This window comes from Dendropsophus ebraccatus, chromosome 3 (assembly GCF_027789765.1).
Source record: "Dendropsophus ebraccatus isolate aDenEbr1 chromosome 3, aDenEbr1.pat, whole genome shotgun sequence".
Classification (NCBI taxonomy): Eukaryota; Metazoa; Chordata; class Amphibia; order Anura; family Hylidae; genus Dendropsophus; species Dendropsophus ebraccatus.
This window is the reverse complement of record NC_091456.1, coordinates 184947547-184968487: the sequence shown is the minus strand read 5'-3', so window position 1 is coordinate 184968487 and position 20941 is coordinate 184947547.

Genomic DNA, 20941 nt, shown 5'->3' with positions numbered 1-20941 from the left:
TTTGGTAGGGATATATTCAGAGATAATGGGGGTTGGTATTGTCTAGTAGGGATATATTTAGGGATAATGGGGGTCAGTAGTGTCTGGTAGGGATATATTTAGGGATAATGGGGGTCAGTAGTGTTTGGTAGGGATATATTCAGAGATAATGGGGGTTGGTATTGTCTAGTAGGGATATATTTAGGGATAATGGGGGTCAGTAGTGTCTGGTAGGGATATATTTAGGGATAATGGGGGTCAGTAGTGTTTGGTAGGGATATATTCAGAGATAATGGGGGTTGGTATTGTCTAGTAGGGATATATTTAGGGATAATGGGGGGTCAGTAGTGTCTGGTAGGGATATATTTAGGGATAATGGGGGGTCAGTAGTGTCTGGTAGGGATATATTTAGGGATAATGAGGGTCAGTAGTGTCTGGTAGGGATATATTTAGGGATAATGAGGGTCAGTAGTGTAATAGATCCAAGGAAAGATTCAGGGTAAGCTAGTTGGAAACCTTTTTGTAGTTTGTTCCCGTTCATTCCCTATGTTATTTGTGCCTCCTCCATCACATTACCTTTCTACTCTGGTAATTTATTACCCCCCTGCATTAATAAGTGCTTTTATATAATTTGTTACCCTACCTTTATCATGTATCTGTGATGTAACCACTTTACATACTGTCATATGGGGGCCAGAGGAGTGTCACTGTGGCCTATGTATGGCTGATATACATATATATATATATATATATATATATATATATATATATATACATATACAATAAAGCATGTAACGGCACAGTACACACGCCACCCTCTATATTATACGCACGCCATATTAGCTCTCGAGTGACTGAAGTCCTAGTAAAGCATCCATTACCGCCACTCGTCTAATGGATGGAGCGTGAGCTTGTTCATAGACGTTTTATAATAAAGACCATTATGACTTATGAAAGAGGCGTCAGATACATTATTGGCATCTGTCACCCATAGGCTACAATGGAATCGGTGTACTGTGCTCACAGGTATCCATTACAGACAGTTGGAATGCATCACTTAGATTTCCTTTTACAGATCAGAGCCGGATACTAAATTGTACATTGTTATGGGGGGGGGCGTCATCTTTCCTGAGCTGACACTGTTATATTGGTGCATGGTACCTTTTATATATCCATCTGTGCTTCCATTATGATATGTGCACACTAAATCCGGGCAGATCATCCACAGTGGATTCCGCAGCTCGACCCCTTTCATGCCTGTGCACACTTCCGCCCGTGTCATAGACTCCATTCTCTGGCTGGGCGGATTCCGCCATCCGCCCAAAGAGTTGAGGGTACATGCATATGGGGTAATTCTTGCGGAAAACTTCGTCGCCGCTGGCTCCCCCGCGCTCCTGCTTGAAGTTCCGCCTGTCACACAGCTTCATTATATGCTCAGGCAGATTCCGTTGTTCACCCAAAGAAATGACATGTAAATTTTTGGGGCGGGCAGCGGAATCCGCCCGACCATAAAATAAAGTAGGTTGGAGAGAGAAGCGGGAGCGCGCAGGGACAAGCTATGGATTCCACACAGAAGTTTTCCCTGAGAATTACTCCATGCACATGTACCCTCAATTTTTTGGGTGGACAGCGGAATCCACCCGACCATAGAATGGAGTCTATAGCATGGTCGGAGATGCGTGCCTTCTTGCTCCCCCTCCCATCATTACCCTACTTTTTATGGATGAGAGGGGGAGCGAGGAGTCATTACATTGAACCAGAATATAAATGCATTTTCCTACATCCCGGAAGCACAGACGGATACATGAAAGGTACCATGTGTCTCCACGACATATCCCCATAACAGTGCCAGCAGCTTGGGACGGGAATTGCAGCTGACAGATTCCCATTAAGATGAAATCCTGGTAAATTGTATGTTGGATCCAGGAAGGAGAAGGTTAATTCTGCTGCTGCCGCCGCCGACTCCTTATTATTCCATAAATTGTGCAGAAGACTTTTATAAGGATTCTTGTCTAATGGATTCCGAGGAGCGGGCTCCTTCTCATTCGGGGTTTATGTCTCTTCCGGGGGACGTAGGGGCTTCATTATAAAAAGAAGAATCCTTAAGTCTGGTGATTACTCCCTGGAATAAAGATGGAGAATTATCCCCGGCTCCCGGAGCAGAGACGGAAAACAATTCACATTATGACAGATAATCGCTTCCAATTAGGGATATATCATTCTCTGTGCCAGTGCCATGTCCGTCCCAGGAGTGAGTCAGTGGCTGCCGCCGCTCATCGTGCGCTCCTGCCTCAGACCTCACTACAAAGCCGCCCTCCGAGGCATCATCTATCTAAAGGAGTCCTGAGCGTCGCCCACAAGGATGCATCTAATAGAGGAACTATGAGGATTTAGTAGCATCTATGTAGCAGAGCTGAATGTGTCACTTGCACGGGGTCAGAATTCCTGATAGATAATGCGGTAGATGTTCAGGATTATTATTAGCACATTATAAACGGCCAATGTCAGGCAGGTGCAATGAGCATTAACTCCTAACAACTGTGTAGAGGCCCCTTGCTCTCTAATATACTGTGCTACTGCCCCCATATACTGTGCCACTGCCCCCATACACTGTGCCACTGCCCCCATACACTGTGCCACTGCCCCCATATACTGTGCCACTGCCCCCATATACTGTGCCACTGCCCCATACACTGTGCCACTGTCCCCATACACTGTGCTACTGCCCCAATATACTGTGCCACTGCCCCCATACACTGTGCTACAGCCCCCATACACTGTGCCACTGCCCCCATACACCTTGCCACTGCCCCATACACTGTGCCCCTGCCCCCATATACTGTGCTACAGCCCCCATACACTGTGCCACTGCCCCCATACACCTTGCCACTGCCCCATACACTGTGCCCCTGCCCCCATACACTGTGCCACTGCCCCCATACACTGTGCCACTGTCCCCATACACTGTGCCACTGCCCCCATATACTGTGCCACTGTCCCATACAATGTGCCACTGCCCCCATATACTGTGCCACTGCCCCCATATACTGTGCCACTGCCCCATATACTGTGCCACTGCCCCCATACACTGTGCCACTGCCCCATATACTGTGCCACTGTCCCCATATACTGTGCCACAGCCCCATACACTGTGCCACTGCCCCATACACTGTGCCACTGTCCACATACATTGTGCCACAGCCCCCTATACTGTGCCACTGTCCACATACATTGTGCCACAGCCCCCTATACTGTGCCACTGTCCCCATAAACTGTGCCACTGCCCCCATACACTATGCCACTGCCCCCATATACTGTGCCACTTTCCCCATATACTGTGCCACTGCCCCCATATACTGTGCCACTGCCCCCCATATACTGTGCCTCTGCCCCCATATACTGTGCTACTGCCCCCATATACTGTGCCACTTTCCCCATATACTGTGCCACTGCCCCCATATACTGTGCCACTGCCCCCATATACTGTGCCACTGCCCCCATATACTGTGCCACTGCCCCCCATATACTGTGCCACTGCCCCCCATATACTGTGCTACTGCCCCCATACACTATGCCAGTGCCCCATACACTGTGCCACTGCCCCCATGTACTGTGCCACTGTCCTCATATACTGTGCCACTACCCCCATGTACTGTGCCACTGCCCCTATATACTGTGCTACTGTCCCTATATACTGCTACTGCCCCCATACACTGTGCCACTGCTCCATATACTGTGCCACTGCCCTATATACTGTGCACTGCCTCTATATATTGTGCCACCGCGCCATATACTGTCTCACTGCCCCATATACTGTGCTACTGCCCCCATATACTGTGCCACTGCTCCCATATACTGTGCCACTGCCCCCATATACTGTGCCACTGCCCCCCATATACTGTGCCACTGCCCCCATATACTGTGCTACTGCCCCCATACACTATGCCAGTGCCCCATACACTGTGCCACTGCCCCCATGTACTGTGCCACTGTCCTCATATACTGTGCCCCTGCCCCCATATACTGTGCCACTGCCCCTATATACTGTGCTACTGTCCCTATATACTGCTACTGCCCCCATACACTGTGCCACTGCCCTATATACTGTGCACTGCCTCTATATATTGTGCCACCGCGCCATATACTGTGCTACTGCTCCCATATACTGTGCCACTGCCCCCATATACTGTGCCACTGCCCCCCATATACTGTGCTACTGCCCCCATATACTGTGCCACTGCCCCCATACACTGTGCCACTGTCCCCATATACTGTGCCACTGCCCCCATATACTGTGCCACTGCCCCCATATACTGTGCCACTGCCCCCATATACTGTGCCACTACCCCATATACTGTGCTACTGCCCCCATATACTGTGCACTGCCCCCATATACTGTGCCACTGCCCCCATATACTCTGCCACTGCCCCATACACTGTGCCACTGTCCCCATATACTGTGTCCCTGCCCCCATATACTGTGCCACTGCCCCCATATACTGTGCCACTGCCCCATATACTGTGCTACTGCCCCCATATACTGTGCCACTACCCCCATATACTGTGCCACTGTCCCCATATACTGTGCACTGCCCCCATATACTGTGCACTGCCCCCATATACTGTGCACTGCCCCCATATACTGTGCCACTGCCCCCATATACTGTGCCACTGCCCCCATATACTCTGCCACTGCCCCATACACTGTGCCACTGTCCCCATATACTGTGCTACTGCCCCCATATACTGTGCCACTGCCCCCATATACTGTCCTACTGCCCCCATATACTGTGCCACTGCTCCATATACTGTGCCACTGCCCCCCATATACTGTACCACTGCCCCCATATACTTTGCCACTTGCCCCCTTGGAAACCCTTTCATCCAAGGCCGTCCATCTTTGTTCTTTATTTGGGTTTGGTTGTATTGCATTCTTGCATTGTTACTGCCGTACGGCTCGTTCTTTCCTTCTGTTTCTTTTTGACGGACCCCATTGCAGAGCAGCGGCAGATCCCGCTGACCTGATACAACATCCTTTCTATATCCCCAGCCCCCTCCAGGCTGCAGCCCATTCATCTATCTCCTAATTCTGGACGTCGTGTTCGCTGTGTTCCGGCGGCTCACAGTAATCTTGCTGCATGTACAATAACACGGCCACATCATGTATTTAAGATGAATATATAATCCTCGGGCCAGGGCCCCCCACCCCCACCTCATTATGAAAGCATTGATGTGGATGGTGTAATCTGTATCACCATCCTGGGGTTTATACTGAAGGAAATGACTCCCGTATCTCCCGGCTCCACTAATGAAATGAGGAACATGTCGTCCTGAGATGAAAGGGTTAAATAGCGTTCATTCTGCAGGTTCAGTCTTGTAAAAGAAACGCAGATTAGATTCCTGTCCGCACCTTCATAATGGACTGATGAAATCCTGTCCTCTGTAATAGAATAACCGAGCGCAGTTATTACCTGTCATGTATCCTGCATAGCTATACGGGGGGAGTCGCATCCAGACACTAATACACCACGGGGGGCAAAAGACCCTAGGACCCTGTTTTCCCCAAAACAGGGAACTACATTAATTTTTGCTATTAAAAATGTATTATATACTGTACAGTCTGGAGACTGTAACCATCTCTCACAGCAGGGACGGTATTGCAGCTTCCGGCCACCAGGGAGAGCTCATCACAGAACACTTGTACAGCACAGCAGGGACAATATAAGGTATGGCGGTTTCTGGCCACCTGGCGCAGCTCATGACAGCACACTGGTACAGTACAGCAAGGACAGTTTACAGTATGGCAGATTCTGGCCACCAGGGGGAGCTCACTACAGCACATTCGTACAGCACAGCAGGGACAGTGTACGGTATGGTGGCTTCTGGCCACCAGTGGAAGCTCAACACAGCACACTCATACAGCACAGCAGATACAAAGCATATGTTATGGCGGCACAGCACATTGGTACAGCACAGCAGGGACAGCATAAGGTATGGTGGCTTCTGGCCACCAGGAGGAGCTCACCACAGCACACTAGTACAGCACAGCAAGGACAGCATAAGGTATGGCGGCTTCTGGCCACCAGGAGGAGCTCACCACAGCACATTGGTACAGCACAGCAGGGACAGCATAAGGTATGGCGGCTTCTGGCCACCAGGAGGAGCTCACCACAGCACACTCGTACAGCACAGCAAGGACAGAGCGTATGGTATGACAACTTCTGGCCACCAGGGGACGCTCACCACAGCACACTTGTACAGCACAGCAGATACAGTATACAGTGTGGCAGCAGGAAAATGTCAGACTGTGTGCAGCTCTAAATAGGGGACCACGGGGATGGTAGCAGATGATGGGCCTCTTGATGGCTTGCCTACAGATATACAGATATGTAAATTACTTCTGCTCTCTGCTGCCTCCTCTGATCAGTAATGTAATGTATGTACACAGTGACTCCACCAGCAGAATAGTGAGTGCAGCTCTGGAGTATAATACAAGATGTACAAGTATATATAATGTAGCTAAACCAAGGTTTTCTATCAATAAACTGTATAACCGCGATCAGAGATAGACATGCCCTCTAAATACTCTGTGTCCTTCTCCGGTGATCTGGTAACAAGATGGTTGCTGTTTTTTTGCCTTGTTGTGAAGCGCCCATTAACCTGGGAGACTGACAGATAGCAGAGAGATTAGGGTTCCCGCTGTGCTGTCTGACTTCTGTTTATACATTTTCCTGCCTTTCTGGCATCAGTCTCGTCCGTCTTATCTTTCTCTCCGCTGGGACGTTAGATAAGAGCAGCGACTTATTAAAATTGCGCAGGCCCTTAGGGGGATCTAGATTTGTATACTGGTTATTTTCAGCCCAGGCAGACTGTCATCTCTGCAGCGTAACAAGGACAGTGACAGCAAAGTTGTACTCTCCTAATTGTCATGGTAACATTTACAGAGGGTTCTTCTCATTAAGGAACAATTATTAAAAATTCCAGAATGAAGCGGAAGCCGACGCACAGGACAAGTATCAGAGGTAATAGCGGAGAGCCCGAGGAGTCCATCAGCCGGAGTAAGGCGCAGCGGCTCATTGCAATTTATTTTATCTCATTTATTTTATTTATTATTAATCCTATTTATTTATTTTATACATTTTTTAATTCCATTTATTATTTATATTTATGTTATGAATTTATTTTATTTAGTTTATTATTTATTTTATTTATTTAAAAAAATATTTTATTTATGATTTATCTTATTTATTTTATTTTATTATTTATCTTTATTCTATACATTTATTTAATTTATTATTCATCTTATTTTTTATTTTATACATTTTTTTATTTATAATTTATCTTATTTATTTATTTTTTACATTTATTTTATTATTTCTCTTTATTTTATCAATTTTATTTTATTTATTGTTTCTCTTATTTTTTATTTTATACATTTATGTTATTTTATTTATTATTTATCTTTATTTATTTTATACATTTACTTTATTTTATTATTTATCTTTATATTATACATTTAATTTATTTTATTTATTATTTATCTTAATAAATTCATTATTATTTTATTTATTTTAATAATTTTGGCTTACTGCACAGAAAATATGTGACGCTACTAAGGCCTCTATTATCTCTAGAATACAGTCTCTTCATAGATCATTACAAGGGAACGGGTCAATGCCCCTCCACTATTCTCTACTGAAATACTCTGTGCTGCTGGAAACTCTGCTCCTCCCACATGTAATACCCGACAAGATCAGCACACGTATGGCCAGTGTCCCTGGGGATATTCTGTATAGTCCATGTGTTGGTATACTGTTTAGTCCCTGTGTGGGTATATACTGTTTAGTCCATGTGTGGGTATATACTGTTTAGTCCCTGTGTGGGTATATACTGTATAGTCCCTTTGTGAGTATATACTGTATAGTCCCTGTGTGGGTATATACTGTATAGTCCCTGTGTGGGTATATACTGTATAGTCCATGTGAGGGTATATACTGTATAGTACATGTGTGGGTATATACTGTTTAGTCCCTGTGTGGGTATATACTGTATAGTCCCTGTGTGGGTATATACTGTATGGTCCCTGTGTGGGTATATACTGTATAGTCCATGTGTGGGTATATACTGTATAGTCCCTGTGTGGGTATATACTGTATAGTCCCTGTGTGAGTATATACTGTATAGTCCCTGTGTGGGTATATACTGTATAGTCCCTGTGTGGGTATATACTGTATAGTCCCTGTGTGGGTATATACTGTATGGTCCCTGTGTGGGTATATACTGTATAGTCCCTGTGTGGGTATATACGGTATGGTCCCTGTGTGGGTATATACTTTATAGTACCTGTGTGGGTATATACTGTACTGTATAGTCCATATGTGGGTATATACTGTACTGTATAGTCCATGTGTGGGTATATACTGTATAGTCCATGTGTGGGTATATACTGTACTGTATAGTCCATGTGTGGGTATATACTGTATAGTCCATGTGTGGGTATATACTGTACTGTATAGTCCATGTGTGGGTATATACTGTACTGTATAGTCCATGTGTGGGTATATCCTGTATGGTCCCTGTCTGGGTATATACTGTATAGTCCCTGTGTGGGTATATACGGTATGGTCCCTGTCTGGGTATATACTGTATAGTACCTGTGTGGGTATATACTGTACTGTATAGTCCATGTGTGGGTATATACTGTATAGTCCATGTGTGGGTATATCCTGTATGGTCCCTGTCTGGGTATATACTGTATCCCGGTTCCTAGGCCTATAGAATACTAGTGATGCATTGCAGGCTCTCGGGGTTCTCTCCGGCTTCCCTGGAATCTGTTCGATTTCCATCGCTGCTTCTATGAATCCTTCAGATCTTGTTACTTCCCTCTGATGGTTCCTGATCACAAGGACTAAGAGCAGCGTCACAGCCACCGCTTCAAGGGGAGGTCTGCAATTGTATCCAATCTAATGTCTATTGTCAGGGTGCACTGCTGCTCACAGAGCATTGTCTACACCACAACTGTATCCACTGCTCAGCTGAGAGCAGGACTAGCTATGTACAATGTATCAGTCTGTAGATCTCACAGAGCATTGTCTACACTGGATACAGCTGAGAGCAGGCCTAGCTATGTACAATGTATCAGTCTGTAGAGCTCACAGAGCATTGTCTACACTGGATACAGCTGAGAGCAGGCCTAGCTATGTACAATGTATCAGTCTGTAGAGCTCACAGAGCATTGTCTACACTGGAAACAGCTGAGAGCAGGCCTAGCTATGTACAATGTATCAGTCTGGAGCTCACAGAGCATTGTCTACCCTGGATACAGCTGAAAGCAGGACTAGCTATGTACAATGTATCAGTCTGTAGAGCTCACAGAGCATTGTCTACACTGGATACAGCTGAGAGCAGGACTAGCTATGTACAATGCATCAGTCTGTAGAGCTCACAGAGCATTGTCTACACTGGAAACAGCTGAGAGCAGGCCTAGCTATGTACAATGTATCAGTCTGGAGTCCAGGCTGCAGAGCTCACAGAGCATTGTCTAGACTGGATACAGCTTAGAGCGGGACTAGCTATGTACAATGTATCAGTCTGGAGCTCACAGAGCATTGTCTACCCTGGATACAGCTGAAAGCAGGACTAGCTATGTACAATGTATCAGTCTGGAGTCCAGGCTGTAGAGCTCACAGAGCATTGTCTAGACTAGATACAACTGCAGCAAAGCAAAAACAATGTATATTCCGTAGTCATGTGACGGAACGTTACAGAACATTCCCTACAACTGTGAAGAAATAACTTGAAATACGGCCAAAACATATATAAATATCATGGAGTCGATCGGCCCACGTAAGTATCTGCATCAGAAATCTGTGATCTGTGACATCATCAGACCATGACATCATCAGACACTTGACGCTTCATTATTGTCCATATATACAAACCAGCAGCTTTATTCCAGGCAGGTCCAGTATCCAGAGGACTGAGATGGTAGTGAAGCAGCCGGGACTATATACCGCCTATGGGGCTGTCATGGTACGGCATGTGCAACGACAAGAAGACGACAAAAATGTATGGAGGGGGGGGGAGCCATCATTCCGGTCCGGATCAGAGGGAAAAGATGAAAGAAGAATGTGACAGATGAAAGACGTCAAGTGTGAGTCATTGGGGATAATTGCTATAAGTTCTGTCAGTGTACTCACTTGTCTGATGTGTTGGTGATAATTGGGGATATACAGTCACTGGTAATAACTGCTCCTGGAATAGCAGTATTATTTAAGGACGGTATGGCGGTAATACAGTATGATCGTTTTATTCAGACATGGTATAGCGGTAATTAAAAAAAAAAATATATATATATATATATCTTACACCACATAAACTAGATAGAGAGCAGGGACAGCTGTTATTTTGACAGGAGACCCTGCTTCTCTGTAGTAAACAGCAATCTGATATTCACCTCAGTTTACTGCATAACCCATGGAGGTAATCTGCACCAAGTAGAGTAAGGCTGAGTAGGCATGATGGTCGCATGTAAGCAAAACTTCCAAAAAGAGTTAAATGTATTATTCAGTAAATTTAAGGGGTACTCTGCATAAAAAAAAACAATTGTTTTCAAATCAACTGGTGTCACAAAGTTAAACAGTTTTGTAATTTCTTTCTATTTAAAAATAATCAGTCTTACAGTACTTATCAGCTGCTGTATGTCCTGCAGGAAGTGGTGTATTCTTTCCAGTCTGACACTCTCTGTTGCCACCTCTGTCCATGTCAGGAACTGTCCAGAGCAGGAGAGGTTTTCTATAGGAATTTGGTGCTTCTCTGGACAGTTCCTGACATGGACAGAGGTGGCAGCAGAGAGTGCTGTGTCAGACTGGAAAGAATACACCACTTTCTGCAGGGCATACCGCAGCTGATAAGTACTGGAAGACTGGAGATTTTTAAATAGAAGTAAATTACAAATCTATATAACTTCTTGAAACCAGTAGATTTGAAGGGAAAACATTACCCCTCGAAAAAAAGTAGCATCTAAAAAAAATTGGCCCGCCAAATATTTACCTAAAAATAGTCGCAAATCCCTCGATACATTTCTCCCATTGAGTCGTCGGAGTGATCTCCACAGAGATCACTGACACAGCAGCAGAGAGCGCTATGTCAGACTGGAAAGAATACACCACTTCCTGCAGGGCATACAGCAGCTGATAAGTACTGGAAGACTGGAGATTTGTGGTTGTGGTGATTTCCCTAGGTGCCTGCTCCTGAGGAAATCACCACAGCCCTGAATATTCTCTGTTTCTAGACTAGATGGATCTTGGTCCCTTTCTTCTGTAACCTCCAGACCTCTCTATAACGCCTCCTCCGATCTCTCCTTGCTTCCAGCCATGGTTTACACTAACCGCTCTTTCTTGATCTGTCAGTAATCCAGCTTTGTTGGACGAAGCCCCCCTGAACTCCAGAGTCCCAATCTCATCTCTTTCTTCTGCTCTTTGATAAGTTATTAAAGACTCCTCCAGACAAGAGTAAAAAATGTATATATGGCCCAAGGTGGCATAAATAACAGATACATTCCCCTTCCTCCATGGTCCAGGAGTGTTGGCTCAGCTGCTGCCTCTGCCAGGGCTCAGAGGTGAGATGAGTATGCCTTATTTATTTATTTATTTATTTATTTATTTATTTATTTTATGCCAGAATTTTTTTTTAAGTAAATTGAGTAAACATCCATGGAGAAGGGAGAAAAAGTAATTTAATGTCTGTGTTAAAGGGGTACTGCGGCAATTTTTTCCCCCCTTTCAAATCAGGAAGGTGCAAGAAGGTTGTACAGATTTGTAAATTACTTCTATTTAAAAAATCTCAAGTGTTCCAGTACTCATCAGCTGCTGTATGTCCTGAAAGAAGTGGTATATTCCTTCCAGTCTGACACAGTGCTCTCTGCTGCCACCTCTGTCCGTGACAGGAACTGTCCAGAGCACTAGCAAATCCCCACATAAAACAGTTTTTGTCACTGAGAAAGGTGGCAGAAGAGAGCACTGTGTCAGACTGGAAAGAATACACCACTTCCTGCAGGACATACAGCAGCTGATAAGTACCAGAAAAGTGGAGATTTTTTTTTTATTTTTTTTTTTACATAGAAGTAATTTACAAATCTAAATAACTTTCTGAAACCAGTTGATTTGAAAACAATACTTTTTGGCCCTTTAACACATGCATGAACCTTTTCTCCCTGCTCCATGGATGTTTACTCAATAAACCTAAACAATACATGAACAATTCGTTGTTGTTTTTTTACAACTGTAATTGTCCATTCATTGTAACTGATAACAAATCAGGGATATCCTTATATAAATGAAGGTATTATTATTATTATTATTATTATTATTATTATTATTATTATTATTATTATTATTATTATCACCTATATGTGTCCTCTTCGGTTGCCCGACCAGTTTCTCTTTCCTTCCTCGTAGAGTAGTTGCTACCGATCCCCCAGTGACTCCACCTAAGCTGAGAAACATGGTAAAATGCAAATAACCAGGAGTGAATGTAATATTAATATTAAAAAGGCAAAAGTGGAAGCTGTAAATGTCAGGGAGGTCAGCGGTTCTCCTGCCCTGGGCCGGTGTGGCCCTCCGCACATTAACATTACCCACATGAATAGAAACCATCATCAGCTTCATAACACATATCTGCATAATGGAAATTTGGAAAATTGCCACAGGCAGGCTCTATCAGAAGATCACAGATAACACTGATCCCTGCTATGCTATGGCCACAGGCAGGCTCTATCAGAAGATCACCGATAACACTGATCCCTGCTATGCTATGGCATAGCAGTGATCAGTGTGAGCAATCCAATGTATGTACGTAATAGTCCCCTAGGGGGACTTAAAAAGTGTAAAAAAATGAATAAATGTTTTACCGTGTGAACAAAAAGCGATAAAAAAACCCCCACCAGGATTGTTGATTTTTAATTACATTTTATTTTTAAAAAAGTTTATAAAAAGTGATCAATACGTCCGATCTGCACAAATAATGATGCCCAAATGACGCCCCATTTTGTCTCGTACGTGAAAAAAATAAAAGCAAAAAAGTCACAATAGGTCCACTGTAATCACACCTATTTGCAAAAAAATTTTTTTACTGTTAAAAAAATTAGTAAAACATTAGAAAACCTAGTAAAAATGCATATCGCTGTATTCAGACTGACCTATAGAATAAAGATATCGCCTCAGTTTTACCGTAAAGCGCATTACGCAAACACGACAAACACCCCCCCCCCCCCCAAAAAAAAAATCCCAATTTCACCAGATAAATGATATTTTAGGGGTTCCGTCATTCATCTTATGGTGGATTGAAGGCTGCTATTACAAAGTACACCTGGTCCTGAAAAAAACAAGCCTTCACATGGCTCTGTAGATGGAAAAAATAAGAGTTATGGCTCTGAGAAAGCGAGGGGAAAAAAATTTAAATTGGCATGGTCCTTAAAGTAGAAGTCCAGCGAAAATTTTTATTAAAGTATTGTGTTGCCCCCTCCCCAAAAGTTATACAAATCCCCAATATACACTTATTACAGGAAATGTTTATAAAGTGCTTTTCTCCCTGCACTTACTACTGCATCAAGGCTTCACTTCCTGGATAACATGGTGATGTCACTTCCTGGATAACATGGTGATGTCACTTCCTGGATAACATGGCGATGTCGCTTCCTGGATAACATGGTGATGTCACTTCCTGGATAACATGGGGATGTCACTTCCTGGATTACATGGTGATGTCACTTCCTGGATAACGTGTTGATGTCGCTTCCTGGATAACATGGTGATGTCGCTTCCTGGATAACATGGTGATGTCACTTCCTGGATAACATGGTGATGTCACGACCCGACTCCCAGAGCTGTGCAGGCTGTGGCTGCTGGAGAGGATGATGGCAGAGGGATGCTCAGTGTCCCTCCAGTGCCCTGTGCCCCTTAGTGTCGCCCTGCCATGATCCTCTCCAGCAGCCACAGCCCGCACATCTCTGGGAGTTGGGTCGTGACATCACCATGTTATCCAGGAAGTGACATCACCCTTTTATCCAGGAAGTGACATCACCATGTTATCCAGGAAGTGACATCACCATGTTATCCAGGAAGTGACATCATCATGTTATCCAGGAAGTGACATCACCATGTTATCCAGGAAGTGACATCATCATGTTATCCAGGAAGTGACATCACCATGTTACCCAGGAAGTGACGTTACCATGTTATCCAGGAAGTGAAGCCTTGATGCAGTAGTAAGTGAAGGGAAAAAAAGCACTTTATGTGTATTTCCCGTAATAAGTGTATATTGGTGATTTGTATAACTTTTGGGGGCAACACAATACTTTCCTAAAAATTTTCGATGGACTTCTCCTTTAAGGGGTTAATTTGCTATGGGTCTTGGTGGTGTAGGTAATGGACAGCTTTGAGGTCATTTGTACATACATAACATTGCGTCTCCATTATATTTTACACCATTATTCTCTCTTTCCGCCATACCCCATGCATGAATCCTCGCCGATTTCCCGTATTCTAGGTTACTTCCTATTAATATTCTAATCCCATTCTTCAGCTTCAAAATCGCACCGAGCCGGGAAACTCGCACATGAAATAATCTTCTTTTGTTTTAGGCTTTGCATTTTATTCAACAAAAACTTATCAGATATCCTCATACATAAAAGAAGCCGCAGGATGGGAAATGTGACGGCAGCAGTTCTTACCATTGTGACATTTGATAGGTAGCTTGTGCAAAATGGCCTCTTTGGGAAAAAGTGTTATTTTTAAAGAGGTTGTCTGGGAAAAATTAAAGGGGTATTCCACTCAAACATTACTTTTGATATGTTGCTGCCCATGGTGAGACTAACAATTCCTTCCGTGCTTGTTATTATCTATTCAGTCTCCTTCCCCCAGTTCTGAGCTGCTGCTTTCACCTGAAGACACAAAAATCTGTGTGTGAGCTTTTCTCTCTGTCTCCCCCTCCTTCCCCCTTGCTTTCGTCAAAGAATCCTCCTTTTGCAGCAATTCCAGCATTGCACACCTTTGGCATTCTAGCTGTTAATCTGTTGAGGTAAGCTGGAGAAATTGCCCCCCACGCTTTTAGAAGCAGCTCCCACAAGTTGGATTGGTTGAATGGGCACTTCTGGCGTACCATACGGTCCAGCTGCTCCCACAACAGCTCAATGGGGTGGTGATCTGGTGACTGCGCTGGCCACTCCATTACCTATGATAGAATACCAGCTGCTGCTTCTGCTGTAAATAGTTCTTGCACAATTTGGAGGTGTGTTTAGGGTCATTGTCCTGTTGTAGGATGAAATTGGCTCCAATCAAGCGCTGTCCACTGGGTATGGCATGGCGGTGCAGAGTGATAGCCTTCCTTATTCACAGGGCCGCCATCAGGAATTTCGGGGCCCCATACAACCAAAGTGTCTGGGCCCCCCACATTAATTTAAAAAAAAAAAAAAAATTGTGTGTTCGCCCCACGCCTTGCTGGGAGGTATAATTTGGTTCAGATCAATTCTAGAGAACTGGCTCATATTCCCCATTTTCCCCAGTGGCTTAAAATGTAACCTCTGTTATACAGTTATAAAATCGTAGAAATTAAATGTGAACAAGGTGCAATTCAAATAGACACTTACTTGTATAGCTGCCTCTTGTGCTCTGTATGCAGTGCATTATATTCACCCCTGCAACGTACAATTTATAGCGTGTCTACAAGCCCAACGGGGCTCATTATGATGGAGACTAAAACTTATACAAGAGTGGGGTAGGGGTTCCCCTGTATTCAGAATGCTGTTGAGTACTAGGCAATGCCCCGTTTGGGGTTGTTGAATTTCGAGGGTCTGGGGGGCTGTTTGATTTGTATATGTTCACCAATATCCCCCCCGGTATGCTCACTAACATAGAATATGTTGATAAGGCTAATATAATGAGGCTGTTCCATGTTAGTAAGCATATACAAATCCCCCCCCCCCAGGCAGACTAGTTTAGCTCACCCAAGACAGTGATAGCGAATATATGGCGGTGAGAACGCTTTCTAGGAGATCCTGTTTGTGCAGCAGAGGTGTCTTTATCCTGCTCTGCATAGACCCTCGAAATTCAATAATCCCAGATGGGGCATTGCCTAGTACTCAACAGCATTCTGAATACAGGGGAACCCCTACCCCACTCTTGTATAAGTTTTAGTCTCCATCATAATGAGCCCCGCTGGGCTTGTAGACACGCTATAAATTGTACATTGCAAGGGTGAATATAATGCACTGCATACAGAGCACAAGAGACAGCTATACAAGTAAGTGTCTATTTGAATTGCACCTTGTTCACATTTAATTTCTACAATTTTATCAGAGGTTACATTTTAAGCCACTGGGGAAAATGGGGTATATGAGCCAGTTCTCTAGAATTGATCTCACACACAGACACCAGCACACATGTATACAGACACCAGCACACATGTATACACACATACAGACACCAGCACACCAGGGCACGATGAAGTTTGAACTTCTGCAACCTGGAGAAATCACCTGATATCACCTGCAGTCCTATGTAACACCACATAACACAGTGGTATCTCTGAGTACAGATAATGTAGTAGATTTCACCTGCAGTCCTATGTAACAGCACAGATAACACAGTGATACCTCTGAGTATAGATCATGTAGTAGATGTCACCTGCAGTCCTATGTAACAGCACAGATAACACAGTGATATCCCTCTGAGTACAGATAATGTAGATGTCACCTGCAGTCCTATGTAACACCACAGATAACACAGTGATATCTCTGAGTACAGATAATGTAGTAGTCACCTGCAGTCCTATGTAACACCACAGATAACACAGTGATATCTCTTGAGTACAGATAATGTAGTAGCTGTCACCTGCAGTCCTATGTAACACTACAGATAACACAGTGATATCTCTGAGTACAGATAATGTAGTAGTCACCTGCAGTCCTATGTAACACAACAGATAACACAGTGATATCTCTGAGTACAGATAATGTAGTAGTCACCTGCAGTCCTATGTAACACCACAGATAACACAGTGATATCTCTGAGTACAGATAATGTAGTAGCTGTCACCTGCAGTCCTATGTAACAGCACAGATAACACAGTGATATCTCTGAGTACAGATAATGTAGTAGATGTCACCTGCAGTCCTATGTAACACCACAGATAACACAGTGATATCTCTGAGTACAGATAATGTAGTAGCTGTCACCTCGGGGCGCCCCTACTAAATGATGTTCTACAAAATAAGAAAAGTGTCATACAGGGACTCACAGGTGACGTCTTCTTTGATCTGAGGCGTCACTTTCCCTTTTCCTCTCCATCCGGCCCAGACCTCCATGATGATTCCTTCCAGATACGTTTCATCCCCTTAGAACCTGCGAGACAAACAATTTAGGCTCCGCACATTTCTAGCAACTTCCTTTCCTTTCTCCCCCCTGTAGGCTCCCATAGTAACTGCGCTGTGTGGGATGCCCCCTGTATGTAGGATCCCCTGCTGTGCCCCCTGTATGTAGGATTCCCAGCTGTGCCCCCATGAGCTAATAATGCCCCTAGAGGTGCCCCCCATATACTAATAATGCCCCCAGAGGTGCCCCCATGAACTAATAATGCCCCCAGAGGTACCCCCATGCACTAATAATGCCCCCAGAGATGCCCCCATGAGTTAATGCCCCCAGAGGTGCCCCCATGAGTTAATGCCCCCAGAGGTGCCCCCATATACTAATAATGCCCCCAGAGGTGCCCCCATGAACTAATAATGCCCCCAGAGGTGCCCCCCATACACTAATAATGCCCCCAGAGGTGCCCCCATATACTAATAATGCCCCCAGAGGTGCCCCCATATACTAATAATGCCCCCAGAGGTGCCCCCATATACTAATAATGCCCCCAGAGGTGCCCCCATATACTAATAATGCCCCCAGAGGTGCCCCCATACACTAATAATGCCCCCAGAGGTGCCCCCATACACTAATAATGCCCCCAGAGGTGCCCCCATATACTAATAATGCCCCCAGAGGTGCCCCCATATACTAATAATGCCCCCAGAGGTGCCCCCATACACTAATAATGCCCCCAGAGGTGCCCCCATACACCAATAATGCCCCCAGAGGTGCCCCCGTAGACCAATAATGCCCCCAGAGGTGCCCCCATATACTAATAATGCCCCCAGAGGTGCCCCCATACACTGATAACGCCCCCAGAGGTGCCCCCATGAGCTAATAATGCCCCCAGAGGTGCCCCCATATACTAATAATGTCCCCAGAGGTGCCCCCATACACTAATAATGCCCCCAGAGGTGCCCCCATACACTAATAACGCCCCCAGAGGTGCCCCTAAAAAAAACAAACATCCTACTCACCTAATCCGCGCTGTGCAGGCAGCAGCTCTTCCTCCTCCTCTTCGGGCTCCATCTTGCGAGCCGCAGGGACGGGACTTCCGGCAGACGTGATGACGTCACATCATCACGCCTGCCGGAGGGGCACATGATCACGGCCCGGCCTCCCATAGGCTGCTGGTATGAAGTGCCGGCAGCCTATGGGAGAGAATACAGGAGGAGGACGCTGACAGGTCCTTCTCCTGTATTCTGATCGCTTTAATGTTCGATCAGTGCATCCCGAGAAGCTGCGTGGCCGCAGCTTTTCGGGATGCTCAAAAACAGTTGGCAAGGGGGGCCGTGCGGGCCCCCCTAGCGTAGCGGTCGGGGGGCGGCGGCCGGCGGGCCCGCCGGGCCCCCCCCCCCCGTGTCTCTTAGGGTCCGGGCCCCATACGGCAGTACCACTTGTACTGCCCTATCGGCGGCCCTGCCTATTCACAATCCCTTTTACCCTGTACAAATCTCCCACCTTACCAGCACCAACCCCAGACCATCACATTACCTCCACCATGCTTAATGATTCTTCCAGCATCTTTTCATTTGTTCTGCGTCTCACAAACGTTCTTCTTTGTAATCCAAACACCTCAAACTTGGATTCATCCGTCCACAACACTTTTTTCCAGTCTTCCTCTGTCCAATCTCTGTGTTCTTTTGCCCATCTTAATCTTTTTCTTTTATTGGCCAGTCTCAGATATGGCTTTTTCTTTGCCACTCTGCTCTGAAGCCCAAAATCCGGCAGCCGCCTCTTCACTGTAGATGGTGACAGTGGTGTTTTGTGGGTACTATTTAATGAAGATGCCAGTTGGGGACCTGTGAGGCGTCTGTTTCTCAAACTAGAGACTCTAATGTGCTTATCTTCTTGCTTAGTTGTGCAACGTGGCCTCCCACTTCTTTTTCTACTCTGGTTAGAGCCTGTTTGTGCTGTCCTCTGAAGGGAGTAGTACACACCGTTGTAGGAAATCTTCAATTTCTTAGCAATTTCTAGCATGGAATAGCCTTCATTTCTAAGAACAAGAATAGACTGTCGAGTTTCAGATGAAAGTTCTCTTTTTCTGGCCATTTTGAGCGTTTAATTGACCCCACAAATGTGATGCTCCAGAAACACAATCTGCTCAAAGGAAGGTCAGTTTTGTAGCTTCTGTAACAAGCTAGACTGTTTTCAGATGTGTGAACATGATTGCACAAGGGTTTTCTAATCATCAATTAGCCTTCTGCGCCAATGAGCAAACACATTGTAGCATTAGAACACTGGAGTGATAGTTGCTGGAAATGGGCCTCTATACACCTATGTAGATATTGCACCAAAAACCAGACATTTGCAGCTAGAATAGTCATTTACCACATTAGCAATGTATAGAGTGTATTTGTTTAAAGTTAGGACTAGTTTAAAGTTATCTTCATTGAAAAGTACAGTGCTTTTCCTTCAAAAATAAGGACATTTCAATGTGACCCCAAACTTTTGAACGGTAGTGTGTGTTTAAGTGGAATACACCTTTAACTTTTCCCCTATTCACAGGATAGGCGAAAAGTAGAAGATCACTGGGGTCCAACCTCCGTAGACCCCACCGATCTCTGTATAGAGTTTAATTTTAAAGGGGTATTCCCAGCTTGATACTTATTACATATACACAGGATGTATGATCAATGCCTGGTACATATGACTCCCACCTCTGGGATCCACAACGGTCATAACTGCCATAGACATAAATGGGAGGGCGTAGAACTGAATTCATTGGTGCATGTACTGCAATGAGCCATGTGGCTACTGTCTATGTTCTTACATGAAGGTGACGTTTTCAGTCATGTATATAACAGCAGGTATACGTCCTGGCTCTTCGGGTTGGGATTTCTCGATTCTTTCGTCTCACGTGATCCTTGGTTTCTTCTCACACACAACACTAAATAATGTAGCCGCTCTTCCCAGTCTGGTGCATGGAGGACGCTTCACACTCCGATTCCCTATGGACGTCTTCTCATGCATCAGAGGATGAGACTGGGGGAAGTGGCTGAGAAGGGGGGAGGGCAGAGGAAAGTCGCCCTTCAGACATCCTCCAACCTAGATTCTATCGCATTGGAAAGTCACTAAACAGCATCCCTCAGCCTTAAAGGGGTACTCTTTTTCCTTCAAATCAACTGGTTTCAGAAAGTTATACAAATTTGTTATTTACTTCTATTTAAAAATCTCAAGCCTTTCAGTACTTATCAGCTGCTGTATGTCCTGCAGGAAGGGGTGTATTGTCTCCAGGCTGACACACTGCTCTCTGCTGCCACCTCTTTCCATGTCAGGAACTGTCCAGAGCAGCAGAGGTTATCTATGGGTATTTGCTACTGCTCTGGACAGTTCCTGACATGGACAGAGGTGGCAGCAGAGAGCACTGTGTCAGACTGGAAAAAATACACCACTTCCTGCAGGACATACAGCAGCTGATAAGTATTGGAAGACTGGAGAGTTGTGATCCAGCACTGGAGAGGCACGGGAAGAGGTGTGTCTGGATAGTTTATGTTCCCCCCTGCCCCTGCATTTTGATTTTTTTTTTTACTCGTGGCCAGACTTCTCCTTTAAGT